This window comes from Oncorhynchus kisutch, unplaced genomic scaffold, assembly GCF_002021735.2.
Source record: "Oncorhynchus kisutch isolate 150728-3 unplaced genomic scaffold, Okis_V2 Okis09a-Okis19a_hom, whole genome shotgun sequence".
NCBI lineage: Eukaryota > Metazoa > Chordata > Actinopteri > Salmoniformes > Salmonidae > Oncorhynchus > Oncorhynchus kisutch.
In genome coordinates, this window is record NW_022261985.1 from 4,950,144 (window position 1) to 4,965,032 (window position 14,889).

Consider the following 14,889-nt stretch of genomic DNA (forward strand, 5'->3'; position numbering starts at 1 on the left):
TGAAGATACATCACTATCTACTCCTAATGACAACTACCTGAAGATAAATCACTATCTACTCCTAATGACAACTAACTGAAGATACATCACTATCTACTCCTAATGACAACTACCTGAAGATACATCACTATCTACTCCTAATGACAACTACCTGAAGACACATCACTATCTACTCCTAATGACAACTACCTGAAGACACATCACTATCTACTCCTAATGACAACTACCTGAAGATACATCACTATCTACTCCTAATGACAACTACCTGAAGATACATCACTATCTACTCCTAATGACAACTACCTGAAGATACATCACTATCTACTCCTAATGACAACTAACTGAAGATACATCACTATCTACTCCTAATGACAACTAACTGAAGATACATCACTATCTACTCCTAATGACAACTACCTGAAGATACATCACTATCTACTCCTAATGACAACTACCTGAAGATACATCACTATCTACTCCTAATGACAACTACCTGAAGATACATCACTATCTACTCCTAATGACAACTACCTGAAGATACATCACTATCTACTCCTAATGACAACTACCTGAAGATACATCACTATCTACTCCTAATGACAACTACCTGAAGATACATCACTATCTACTCCTAATGACAACTACCTGAAGACACATCACTATCTACTCCTAATGACAACTACCTGAAGATACATCACTATCTACTCCTAATGACAACTACCTGAAGATACATCACTATCTACTCCTAATGACAACTAACTGAAGATACATCACTATCTACTCCTAATGACAACTAGCTGAAGATACATCACTATCTACTCCTAATGACAACTACCTGAAGATACATCACTATCTACTCCTAATGACAACTACCTGAAGACACATCACTATCTACTCCTAATGACAACTACCTGAAGATACATCACTATCTACTCCTAATGACAACTAACTGAAGATACATCACTATCTACTCCTAATGACAACTACCTGAAGATACATCACTATCTACTCCTAATGACAACTACCTGAAGATACATCACTATCTACTCCTAACGACAACTAACTGAAGATACATCACTATCTACTCCTAATGACAACTAACTGAAGATACATCACTATCTACTCCTAATGACAACTACCTGAAGATACATCACTATCTACTCCTAATGACAACTACCTGAAGATACATCACTATCTACTCCTAATGACAACTACCTGAAGATACATCACTATCTACTCCTAATGACAACTACCTGAAGATACATCACTATCTACTCCTAATGACAACTACCTGAAGATACATCACTATCTACTCCTAATGACAACTTTTTTTTTACAATTGTTGTATTTAACTAGGCATGTCAGTTATGAACAATTCTTATTTACAATGACGGCCTACCCCGGCCAAACTCTAACCCGGACGACGCTGGAACGACGCTAAAATAAAACTATTCACAGACGATAAACAAACACAATTACTTATTTTTTGTTAATATGACAAGTGTGTGTGTTTATGCTAACGTTCATTTGTCTTCCAGCCCATTCTGTATGGTGAGCACTAAGCAGCCGGATTGAGACAGTGGCTGTCACTACATTAAGAACACTGCTTGTGTGTTGGTCTGTATGGGAGCTTTACAGACTCTATGATGTGTCCATATGGATGTATGGAGGCCCCTTCTCATACTCCCCCGGGTCTCCCACTCTGTTTGTTTAGGCCTCCATTCACATGCTAATGCCCTGCCCACTGCAGCAGGGTCCACAGAGACTGGTCTGAGACACACAGAGAGGAGAGTCACACTGGTGTCACAAGGTGGAAGGTCTATTGATTGTTCTCATGTGTGAGTGTCAGCCGCACACACATGTATGAGGATGTGTGGACATATGCAGACACAGAGTCACACTAAATGCCCACACACACACACACATACACACACACATACACACACACACGTCTGCACACACACACGTCTGCACACATGCACTTATGCATACACACACATGACACGATGCCAAGCACGTGTACCAACAGTGAGACTCTGACTTCAGTTGTCATTCAATTTGACCCATAGTATATCATATTGGTCAGGGAGAGTTTGAACACTAAGAACTGTCTTTGATGGGAAATGTATTTTCTGCCCAGTGACACTGTGGGTAAGTGAGACCTCGTGAGCCGGAGTGCCACTTCCAAAATCACTATGCCGTGTCCATGGCAACGCTCTCTGGTCTACGAGTTCCTACTCTGTTACCAAGTGAACCTCCTCGATTGAACAGTAGCCAAGGAGAGGAGACACAAAGAGACACTAACACAGCCATCTTTATGACAACTCTGAGAGGGAATTCATTCTAAATACAGCTCTCCAACACTCTGCTCTCAGTGAGACAGCTGGAGTTGGTTTAGACACTGAAGCAGCACCACTTGACTGAGTCAAAGAAGGCCGTGCACGCTAGTCTGAATCTGAGGAGAGCTGCACTAGCTACTTTAGGCTACAGTGCGGCAGGGTAGCCTAGTGGTTAGAGCGTTGGACTAGTAACCGGAAGGTTGCCAGTTCAAACCCCCGAGCTGACAAGGTACAAATCTGTCGTTCTGCCCCTGAACAGGCAGTTAACCCACTGTTCCTAGGCCGTTATTGAAAATAAGAATTTGTTCTTAACTGACTTGCCTAGTTAAATAAAGGTAAAATAAAAATGTGTCACTTCTTCAGGACTAATGCTTTGCCAGTTGCTGTATAAAGAAAAGATAAGGGGTAACATTTCTTAATCTACGAGGAAATATGCCTCTATTCACACAGCGATCACTGGCGTATAAAGTTAAGTATTATTTACAGACACTCATTTGTTCTGCAGACAATAGAAAGTTAAACACTTTCCTTCACATCAGAGTAAAAAGAGACAGTTTAATGTTCAAGTATGAAAATATGGCAGTAAGCAAACACCTTCCATTGATTTACTAACTCCTGGATGTAGGGATGTCAAACATATTATAAACTTCCTCTGGACGTACAAGGTGAGTAAAGATATGCTGCTTTTACTGATCGGATCTCTCACGGTACTGTATTTTGATTCAATTTGTATCCACACAGAAAAACCATGGCAACAAATGACACCAACACACACAGACTACACCAACACCTCTTGTTAGGAAACCAAGCCTCATAGTCTCCTTGTTGAACTAGGCCTCTGACCGGATTGTGATCATAGCGTGGCTTTGTGCCCCAGTTCAAATCAATGACCTCAGCCCTTTCACTCACACACAGCCTGTCTATTGATGGCTGGATGGGGTCAGACATTCTAGAAGCATCCACACAATCCTCTGGTCTTTCTCTACGGGGCTCTGTCTCTGTTCTGTGGGGCTTTGGGATAATGCTGATGGTCAGCACACGGCCACACCGGCCTCCCCACAGACCTATTGTGAAACCATGTTGTTGACGTGCTGGTTCCACTGAAACTGCAAGGGTGGAGGGATGGACAGGTGGAGGGGTGGAGGGATGGAGGGGTGGAAGGATGGAGGGGTGGAGAGGGTGGAGGGATGGAGAGGGTGGAGGGATGGAGGGGTGGAGGGATGGAGGGGTGGAGAGGGTGGAGGGATGGAGGGATGGAGAGGGTGGAGGGATGGAGAGGGTGGAGGGGTGGAGGGATGGAGGGGTGGAGAGGTAGAGGGATGGGGTGGGTGAAAGGAAGGAGGGGTGGAGGGGTAGAGGGGTAGAGGGATGGGGAGGGTGGAGGCAAGGAGGGGTGGAGGGGTAGAGAGATGGGGAGGGTAGAGGGAAGGAGGGGTGGAGGGGTAGGGAGGGTGCAGGGAAGGAGGTGTGGACATTGGTTCCTCTCCACCCAGTCAGGATATTGGTTCCTCCCCACCCAGTCAGGACATTGGTTCCTCCCCACCCAGTCACTACATTGGTTCCTCTCCATCCAATCAGGATGCTTGTGGGAAACCTAACAAGTTGGAGGTTGGACACTGGAGGTTGGAGGCTAGAGGTTGGAGGCTGGAGGCTAGAGGTTGGAGGCTGGAGGCTAGAGGTTGGAGACTGGAGGCTAGAGGTTGGAGACTGGACGCTAGAGGTTGGAGGTTGGAGGCTAGAGGTTGGAGGCTAGAGGTTGGAGACTGGACGCTAGAGGTTGGAGGTTGGAGGCTAGAGGTTGGAGGCTAGAGGTTGGAGGCTGGAGGTTGGAGGCTAGAGGTTGGAGGCTGGAGGCTAGAGGTTGGAGGTTGGAGGCTAGAGGCTGGAGGCTAGAGGTTGGAGACTGAAGGCTAGAGGTTGGAGACTGAAGGCTAGAGGTTGGAGACTGAAGGCTAGAGGTTGGAGGCTAGAGGTTGGAGGCTAGAGGTTGGAGGCTAGAGGTTGGAGGCTAGAGGTTGGAGGCGGGAGGTGGGGGCTAGAGGCTGGAGGCTAGAGGTTGGAGACTGAAGGCTAGAGGTTGGAGGCTAGAGGTTTGAGGCAGGAGCCTGGAGGTTGGAGGCTAGAGGTTGGAGGCGGGAGCCTGGAGGGGTTGTTAGCTATATCCAGTGCTTAAAATCCCCATTATAATAACGCATTGAGTGTATATCACCACTTTTGCGTACAGGGTGCTTGTAGAAGTTGCAGACATGGGAAAAAATGCCCAATTTTCCCAGAATGTGTAGCCAAGGGTCCAGGAAAAAATGCCCCATTTTCCCAGAATGTGTAGCCAAGGGTCCAGGAAAAAATGCCCCATTTTCCCAGAATGTGTAGCCAAGGGTCCAGGAAAAAAGGCCCCATTTTCCTAGAATGTGTAGCCAAGGGTCCAGGAAAAAATGCCCCATTTTCCCAGAATGTGTAGCCAAGGGTCCAGGAAAAAAGGCCCTATTTTCCCGGAATGTGTAGCCAAGGGTCCAGGAAAAAATGCCCCATTTTCCCAGAATGTGTAGCCAAGGGTCCAGGAAAAAAGGCCCCATTTTCCCAGAATGTGTAGCCAAGGGTCCAGGAAAAAATGCCCCATTTTCCCAGAATGTGTAGCCAAGGGTCCAGGAAAAAAGGCCCCATTTTCCCAGAATGTGTAGCCAAGGGTCCAGGAAAAAAGGCCCCATTTTCCCAGAATGTGTAGCCAAGGGTCCAGGAAAAAATGCCCCATTTTCCCAGAATGTGTAGCCATGGGTCCAGGAAAAAATGTGGCCTTTTTATAAAAACTTTTCATGCAATTCTACATAATTTTAGATGACTGGATACCTTATACTGGGGACCTTAGACTGGGGACCTTAGACTGGAGACCTTAGACTGGAGACCTTAGACTGGGGACCTTAGACTGGGGACCTTAGACTGGAGACCTTAGACTGGAGACCTTAGACTGGGGACCTTAGACTGGAGACCATAGACTGGAGACCTTAGACTGGAGACCTTAGACTGGAGACCTTAGACTGGAGACCTTAGACTGGGGACCTTAGACTGGAGACCTTAGACTGGAGACCTTAAATCAAATCAAATCAAATTTATTTATATAGCCCTTCGTACATCAGCTGATATCTCAAAGTGCTGTACAGAAACCCAGCCTAAAACCCCAAACAGCAAGCAATGCAGGTGTAGAAGCACGGTGGCTAGGAAAAACTCCCTAGAAAGGCCAATACCTAGGAAGAAACCTAGAGAGGAACCAGGCTATGTGGGGTGGCCAGTCCTCTTCTGGCTGTGCCGGGTGGAGATTATAACAGAACATGGCCAAGATGTTCAAATGTTCATAAATGACCAGCATGGTCGAATAATAATAAGGCAGAACAGTTGAAACTGGAGCAGCAGCACAGTCAGGTGGAAGTTGAAACTGGAGCAGCAGCATGGCCAGGTGGACTGGGGACAGCAAGGAGTCATCATGTCTAAGGTCTCCAGTCTAAGGTCTCCAGTCTAAGGTCGGAGACTGGAGACCTTAGACTGGGGACCTTAGACTGGGGACCTTAGACTGGAGACTGGGGACCTTAGAGTGGGGACCTTAGACTGGAGACCTTAGACTGGAGACCTTAGACTGGAGACCTTAGACTGGGGACCTTAGACTGGGGACCTTAGACTGGGGACCTTAGACTGGGGACCTTAGACTGGGGACCTTAGACTGGAGACCATAGACTGGGGACCTTAGAGTGGGGACCTTAGACTGGAGACCTTAGACTGGAGACCTTAGACTGGAGACCTTAGACTGGAGACCTTAGACTGGAGACCTTAGACTGGAGACCTTAGACTGGGGACCTTAGACTGGGGACCTTAGACTGGGGACCTTAGACTGGGGACCTTAGACTGGAGACCATAGACTGGAGACCTTAGACTGGAGACCTTAGACTGGAGACCTAGACTGGAGACCTTAGACTGGAGACATTAGACTGGAGACCTTAGACTGGAGACCTTAGACTGGAGACCTTAGACTGGGGACCTTAGACTGGGGACCTTAAACTGGAGACCTTAGACTGGAGACCTTAGACTGGAGACCTTAGACTGGAGACCTTAGACTGGAGACCTTAGACTGGAGACCCTAAGACTGGAGACCTTAGCATAATAATTTTTAATTCCTCACAAACAATGGAAAAGACAGGATACTTTGACACTGACAAACGGAGATCAATAAAAACGAACTTGTCTTGTATCCATCAACAGCCTACAGTAGTTCTCGGTGTGTGGAGACACATATTGTACAATATGAGGAGGAAATGATAGTCCTAAAAAATCTCCAGTTTCACTGATTCACCCAATGATGCGCGTTGGTCTATACAGGCTACAATGTTGAGCAAACCATAAACACGGTCCGGCCCAACACGAATCAATTCTTACAATATCAGACACGCTTTCACATTAGGCAACGCTTTTCATGGGGCAGGAGAATAACAGAGGAGGCAACTGTAATTAACTCTGAATGATTTGATGATCATTTTTACATTGTGAAGAAAGAAAAAATGTCAAGCCAAGAGAGGTACCGGATCCTGGCAAATGGCTTCCGGAACAAAACTGTCCAATATTGAGAGGTGCTGGATAATGTTCCAGCAGGATCCGTCACAAATGAAGCACCAGCTACATCACTTCCCCTCCGCTGCTCCTGAAAAGCAGCAGTAGTCCAACCTCCAGCCCTACAGGCACCGAGAGAGAGGAACAAACCTCCTGTTAGAGAGTGAGGAGGTAGGATGGGCTCCTTCCTAATCACTACATAGACTGGGACATCATCACACGCCCACTAACCTCAGTGGAGGAGAGGCACCAGTTAGGCCTAATACATTGCATTCTATTTTCAAATAGCACATCAAAAATAGCTTGATGGTGGGATGTGCTGAATTTATGTCCAGGAGTCAGACCTGGGTTCAAATACTATTTGAAATGATTTCTAATACTTTATCTGGGCTTCTTACCCTCTGCAGTGAGAAGGCTCCTACCCTCTGCAGTCAGAAGGCTCCTACCCTCTGCAGTCAGAAGGCTCCTACCGTCTGCAGTCAGAAGGCTCCTACCCTCTGCAGTGAGAAGGCTCCTACCCTCTGCAGTGAGAAGGCTCCTACTCTCTGCAGTGAGAAGGCCCCTACCCTCTGCAGTGAGAAGGCTCCTACCCTCTGCAGTGAGAAGGCTCCTACTCTCTGCAGTGAGAAGGCTCCCACCCTCTGCAGTGAGAAGGCTCCCACCCTCTGCAGTGAGAAGGCTCCCACCCTCTGCAGTGAGAAGGCTCCCACCCTCTGCAGTGAGAAGGCTCCCACCCTCTGCAGTGAGAAGGCTCCCACCCTCTGCAGTGAGAAGCCCTCCCACCCTCTGCAGTGAGAAGGCTCCCACCCTCTGCAGTGAGAAGCCCTCCCACCCTCTGCAGTGAGAAGGCTCCCACCCTCTGCAGTGAGAAGGCTCCTACCCTCTGCAGTAAGAAGGCTCCTACCCTCTGCAGTGAGAAAGCTCCTACCCTCTGCAGTGAGAAGGCTCCTACCCTCTGCAGTGAGAAGGCTCCCACCCTCTACAGTGAGAAGGCTCCTACCCTCTGCAGTGAGAAGGCTCCCACCCTCTACAGTGAGAAGGCTCCCACCCTCTACAGTGAGAAGGCTCCTACCCTCTACAGTGAGAAGGCTCCCACCCTCTGCAGTGAGAAGGCTCCTACTCTCTGCAGTGAGAAGGCTCCTACTCTCTGCAGTGCTAGGTGATGAATCACAGTATCAGTGGGAGTTTGCAGCATGGTGCTACACTGGACTATGATGGGGCATGTGTGTAACAGTCCAGGTATCAAACCCCGGTCGTCTGTTTTAAAATATATTTATATTTGACCTTTATTTAACCAGGTAGGCTAGTTGAGAACAAGTTCTCATTTACAACTGCGACCTGGCCAAGATAAAGCAAAGCAGTGCGACAAATACAACACAGAGTTACACATGGAATAAACAAACATACAGTCAATAATACAGTAGAAAATTCTATATACAGCATGTGCAAATGAGGTTAGATAAGAGAGGTAAGGCAATAAATAGGCCATGGTAGGACACTGGAATGGTAGGATGTGCAGAGGATGTGCAGAGGATGAATGTGCAAGTTGAGATACTGGGGTGCAAAGGAACAAGATAAATAAATAAATACAGTATGGGGATGAGGTAGATTGGATGGGCTATTTAGAGATGAAATATGTACAGGTGCAGTGATCTGTGAGCTGCTCTGACAGCTGGTGCTTAAAGCAGGTGAGGGAGATATGAGACTCCAGCTTCAGATATTTTTGTAGTCCGTTCCAGTCATTGGCAGCAGAGAACTGGAAGGAGAGGCGGCCAAAGGAAGAATTGGCTTTGGGGGTGACCAGTGAGATATACCTGCTGGAGCACGTGCTACAGGTGGGTGCTGCTATGGTGACCAGTGAGCTGAGAAAATATATATATATATTTACCTTTATTTAACTAGGCAAGTCAGTTAAGAACAAATTCTTATTGAAGGCAGGGCTTTACCTAGCAGAGACTTGTAGATGACCTGGAGCCAGTGGGTTTGGAGCGAGGGCCAGCCAACGAGAGCATACAGGTCGCAGTGGTGGCTTTGGTGACAAAACGGATGGCACTGTGATAGACTGCATCCAATTTGTTGAGTAGAGTGTTGGAGGCTATTTTCTCTGTGTGCCTCACAACCATGTTAGACCATGTTATCCCTCTGAGCTAAACATATATCTACATATATCTATTAAAAGCTCAGGTTAGGCTTCATGTGAATGTACAATAGTTCACCAAAGATGTAACAGCCTCCATGAGGAGAAACAAGACAGAGAGATATTGGATGGATTATACTGCAGTGGTCTCTCACCTATCATCACACACACACACAGGCGGCAGGTCTTTCTTCACACATACTGTACGCACGCACACACACACACACACACACACACAGGCAGCAGGTCTTTCTTCACACATACTGTACGCATGCACGCGCACACACACAAACGGGCAGCAGGTCTGTTTTCACCAGGTGAGAGGACAATGTGATTACCCAGCATGCATTGGAGGTGGCGTTATGAGGGAGAGTGGAAACATGGCAGGTCTAAGATTCACTTCCCATCAGGTCACAGAGCCTAGATCACACACACACACACACACAGACTGCTACTGCACCCTACAATCTATCCCATTCTTAGTATAGCACAGTTCTTAGTATAGCACAGTTCTTAGTATAGCACAGTTCACACACACACACACACACACACACACACACACACACACACACACACACACACACACACACACACACAGAAAACACTGGAGGAGAGCTTGTCAGATGCAGCATAGTATTATGTAACAAAGTACAATGTTATCTGAATCCATAAGTGTCCGTACTGTTTCCTACCAATCTTACAATCTATTCAGCATTTATTACAATACAACCTGCTTACAGGCCAGTAATGACTAGAGAGGTACAGTGACTGAACACCTCGTAGTACACAAATGATTGGACTATTAGTGCTTGATAATATAATTATCATTAGAGGGATGGAGGGATTACTGTGTGGGGATTGGACCTCTCTTCTTTCCGGCCCCCCTCTCAGGGACTATCCCCTGATTCTCCTCTATCCTTGATTTCTGCCAGGGATTGACCCTGATTCCCCCTCCAACTCCTCACCCACCTCCCCCTTTCCCCTCACCCACCTCCCCCTTTCCCCTCACCCCCCCCACCCACCCTCACCCACCCCCACTACCCTGCCCCCTCCCTCACCCACATCCTGCCCCCTCACCCACCTCCTGCCCCCTCACCCACATCCTGCCCCCTCACCCACCTCCACCCCCATCACCCACCACCCCCGTCCCTCAGACTACTCATCCTGCCTGATGAACAGATGGAGGGATGAAGGATAGGGGGATGCCAATTCACACTGGTCCTCCCGGCCATCCTCCTGTCCATTCATCCTTACCATCCCAGCAGAGAGAGAGAGAGAATGGGGGATGTGTCAGGTGGACTGGGGATCGTGGACAAGGTCTCTATGTGGACCAGTGACAGCAGCATTTACCATGTTAATACTGTAACCATAAAGGTCTAACAGCTATGCTCTGAAGGTCTCACACACACACACACACACACACACACACACACACACACACACACACACACACACACACACACACACACACACACACATACACACACACATACACACACACAAACACACACAAACACATACAAACACACACACACAACACACAACACACACACACACACACAGTGGAAGTGGAAGGTAGGTTACTGGTGCCATAGTAACTCATGTCGTTGTTAAACACAGTGTCACGCTCCGAGGCTCTGAGGCCACGTGTATCTGTTCATCAATAGCTTTTACCTTCCAGTGTAATGCCACTGCATATCAATGAAATCCAATGAGATCTACCCAGATTGGCCACCGGTATTTATAGCCACCGATCACTATAACACAAAGCAGTTGAGAGAGAATGTATATTGATCTGGAAACCTGCAGAGAAAGGATGGTGCTAAACAGAAACAGCTTTCTTTGTGTGTATTTGTTGCCGTCAATGTAAGTGAGACACTGACAGCTCGTAATAAAGTGTTACATTATTTCAGGGAATTCACCATTTCTGCTTTTAAAAAGATCAATCACTCAATAAAACACAACTAGTGAAAGTACTGAGTGACAACTGTTGATGTGCTTTAAATGAAAGACTATTAGTCCCCAACAACATGACTCCATTACAGACTGAACTATGGTCCATGATTAAAAGCTATTTTTGGGACCACTGTGCCCTTTAAGAGAAAGGGAATTGGTGCGTACGCGGTAACATCATAATGTTGAAATGCCCACTGTAGCCTGAGGAGTGGGCCTTATCTGGTGTGGATTGACTGACTAGACCAGATTCACATCAAAGGCATACACTGTGTTATACTGTAAGTTCATTAGTATCTGATTCTGTTCCCTGTGGTGAACACACACACACACACACACACACACACACACACACACACACACACACACACACACACACACACACACAGGGCCTGTATGGATTCACCCTGCAGGGTTCCTTCTCTGGCTGAGCCCATGGCCACTGATGAGATGACCACAGACAAGTGATGGCCACAAAACCACCGACCAGTAACCACCAAACAACCGGCCAGCAACCAACCAACAATAAACCCAACAACCTCTACTAAGAGACTTTGAGTGCACTCTCAGAAATAAAGTTCCATAAAGAACAATTTGTCCCTGTAGGAGAACCCTCAGAAAAAGTTCCATATAGAACCATTTGTCCAGTAGGAGAACCCTCAGAAAAAGTTCCATATAGAACCATTTGTCCAGTAGGAGAACCCTCTGGAAAAGTTCCATATAGAACCATTTGTCCAGTAGGAGAACCCTCTGAAAAAGTTCCATATAGAACCATTTGTCCAGTAGGAGAACCCTCTGAAAAAGTTCCATATAGAACAATTTGTCCCTGTAGGAGAACCCTCTGAAAAAGTTTGAGATTGAACTATTTGTCTTTGTAGGAGAACCCTGCAGTTAGAACTCTTTTTGGATCATATTGAACCCTTTTTGGTTCCATATAGAACCTCTGGTTCCACTGTAAAGGTTCTATTTTCAGACTTTTTTCAGAGGGTTCTCCTACAGGGACAAATGGTTTTACATATCACTCTTCCTTTCTGAGAGTGTGGCAACTGGCACTGCAATGAATCCAGACCCTGTATGCTCATACACTGAGTGGACAAAACAATAAGATTAACATGCTATTTAAATAACACACTGACCAGGTGAATCCATTTGAAAGCTATGATCCCTTATTGATGTCACTTGATCCACTTCAATCAGTGTAGATGAAGGGGAGGAGACATGTTAAAGAAGGATTTGTAATCCTTGAGACAGTTGAGACATGGACTGTGTATGTGTGCCATTCAGAGGGCAAGACAACATATTGAAGTGCCTCTGAACGCGGTATGGTAGTAGGTGTAGTATGCTGCTGGGGTTTTCACGCTCAACAGTTTCCTGAATGGTCCACCACCCAAAGGACATCCAGCCAATTTGACACAACTGTGGGAAGCATTGGAGTCAGCATGGGCCAGCATCCCTGTGTAACACTTTCCACACCTTGTAGAGTCCATGCCCCGACACATTGAGGCTGTTCTGAGGGCAAATCGGGGTGCAAGTCAATATTAGGAAGGTGTTCTTAATGTTTGGTCTATATGCCAGTAGTTAGGTAAGACCAGTACATACTGTACTGTCGTTTGGCAGCGCTGAGAGAAACATATGAAAGTGTAAATAAATATATTTAATAAATAAAATGTTAAGGAACATATTGATTCTCCAACAAATAGAATCACTTTCAGCGATGACAGATACTTAAAGGTTGCTCTTACCTATGGGGATCCAATCAAAGGGCTTCGTCCTCCAGTTGGATTCATCCACACACTCTGACTGCTGAGAAGGACTTCAGACCTGGAACACAAATGAATGAACGTTAGACACAAGGCCATCCCACCGTAATGCATCTGTCCTGACATAAAGGAAGAACCAGGAGAAGGGAAATGGCACAGAGGAATGTAAACATGCTGTAGTGTGAGGTAGTAAGGGTTGTAAAATGTACAGGGGTATCTAGTTCACATCGCATTTGTTCTGCATGCCCTAGAAATCAACTTCTTACAGATGTGGGATCTTAATTTGAGCCAGTTTGCTACAGCAGGAAAATAATCCTGCAGCAAGAGGAAATGTGGATTATTTAGTGGATTCTAATTCCTTGTAGAGGATGATACATTTTTTCCTTAGAGCTAATCAAGTTTGATATTTAAAAGAGGAAATCACAAACTTTAAAACTCAAATACACTACAAATGTGTATTTCCTGTTGTGCAGGAAAATTCTCAGCAACTTAAAGAGTCATCAAATAAAGATCCTACATCTGTATGTGCAATAATGTTTTCCACCTGAGTGAAAAAAGGACAAAAAATCTAACTTAAAAGGAACTTATTATTAGTTATTTCATCAAAACAGAAAAACAAAGAGATGCTCCAAAGGCCTGAAGAGAAGACATCACACTGGACAGAGTGTGTGTCTTATTATGGTAAAATATATACACACACACACACACACACACACACACACAGGACAGAGTGTGTGTCTTATTATGGTAAAATATATACACACACACACCCACACACACACACACACACACACACACACACACACACACACACACACTTCATGACTATGAATACCTTATCATAACTACCAGTGAAACATGCCATTATTTTGAGTTTGAGTTTATTTGAGTTTATTTTATTTTTACAGGGACAGTGCACATTAATCAACGTTTCAGTAAAAGTGCAGGTTTTAGCCAGCCGGATAATTTTCAACCACAGTCCCTGGGCAGGTTATTAAAAACAATTACAGTATAGACAATAGCAACATAGGACAAGCAAGACATAGCATACAGACAGAGCAACATAGGACAAGCAAGACATAGCATACAGACAGAGCAACATAGGACAACCAAGACATAGCATACAGACAGAGCAACATAGGGCAAGCAAGACATAGCATACAGACAGAGCAACATAGGACAAGCAAGACATAGCATACAGACAGAGCAACATAGGACAAGCAAGACATAGCATACAGACAGAGCAACATAGAACAAGCAAGACATAGCATACAGACAGAGCAACATAGGGCAAGCAAGACATAGCATACAGACAGAGCAACATAGGACAAGCAAGACATAGCATACAGACAGAGCAACATAGGACAAACAAGACATAGCATACAGACAGAGCAACATAGAACAAGCAAGACATAGCATACAGACAGAGCAACATAGGGCAAGCAAGACATAGCATACAGACAGAGCAACATAGGGCAAGCAAGACATAGCATACAGACAGAGCAACATAGGACAAGCAAGACATAGCATACAGACAGAGCAACATAGGACAAGCAAGACATAGCATACAGACAGAGCAACATAGGACAAGCAAGACATAGCATACAGACAGAGCAACATAGGGCAAGCAAGACATAGCATACAGACAGAGCAACATAGGACAAGCAAGACATAGCATACAGACAGAGCAACATAGGGCAAGCAAGACATAGCATACAGACAGAGCAACATAGGTGTTGCTCACCTCACAAGTTACAGACAACAGACAACATGGAAAGCGGAAACACACAACTAGGGATTATGATCACAAATCTCATTGACCTTTAGCCATGTCTTCAAGCCTTTTGTTAAAGTGTGATATGTGGTGCAGTTATGTGTTATCTGATGGCAGTGTATTCCAGACATGGGAATCTCTCACAGAGAAAACGGATTTACTAAAGGTGCTTTTCCTTAGGGGAACTATACCGTCACCTCTCATGGCAGACCTTGTGGATCTGCTGCCATATGTCTGGGTTTTCTGTTTAACAAAAATACTGAGTGGAGGGGGAGGAGCCAGGCCATTTAGGATCTTGAATATAAGACATGCGTCGGTGTATTGCACAAGATTTTC

General features: G+C 45.7%; 1 protein-coding gene across 20 annotated transcripts in view; it reads right to left on the reverse strand.

The window, feature by feature from the left end:
- nrcama (neuronal cell adhesion molecule a) overlaps positions 1 to 14,889 on the reverse strand; it is a 124,922-nt gene that overhangs the window by 60,383 nt on the left and 49,650 nt on the right. For all 20 annotated transcript variants that reach the window (XM_031815604.1, XM_031815603.1, XM_031815599.1 and 17 more), the window contains exon 2: positions 12,762 to 12,840. The gene's annotated coding sequence lies outside the window, so the exon portion shown is untranslated. The remainder of the gene's footprint in view (positions 1 to 12,761; positions 12,841 to 14,889) is intronic.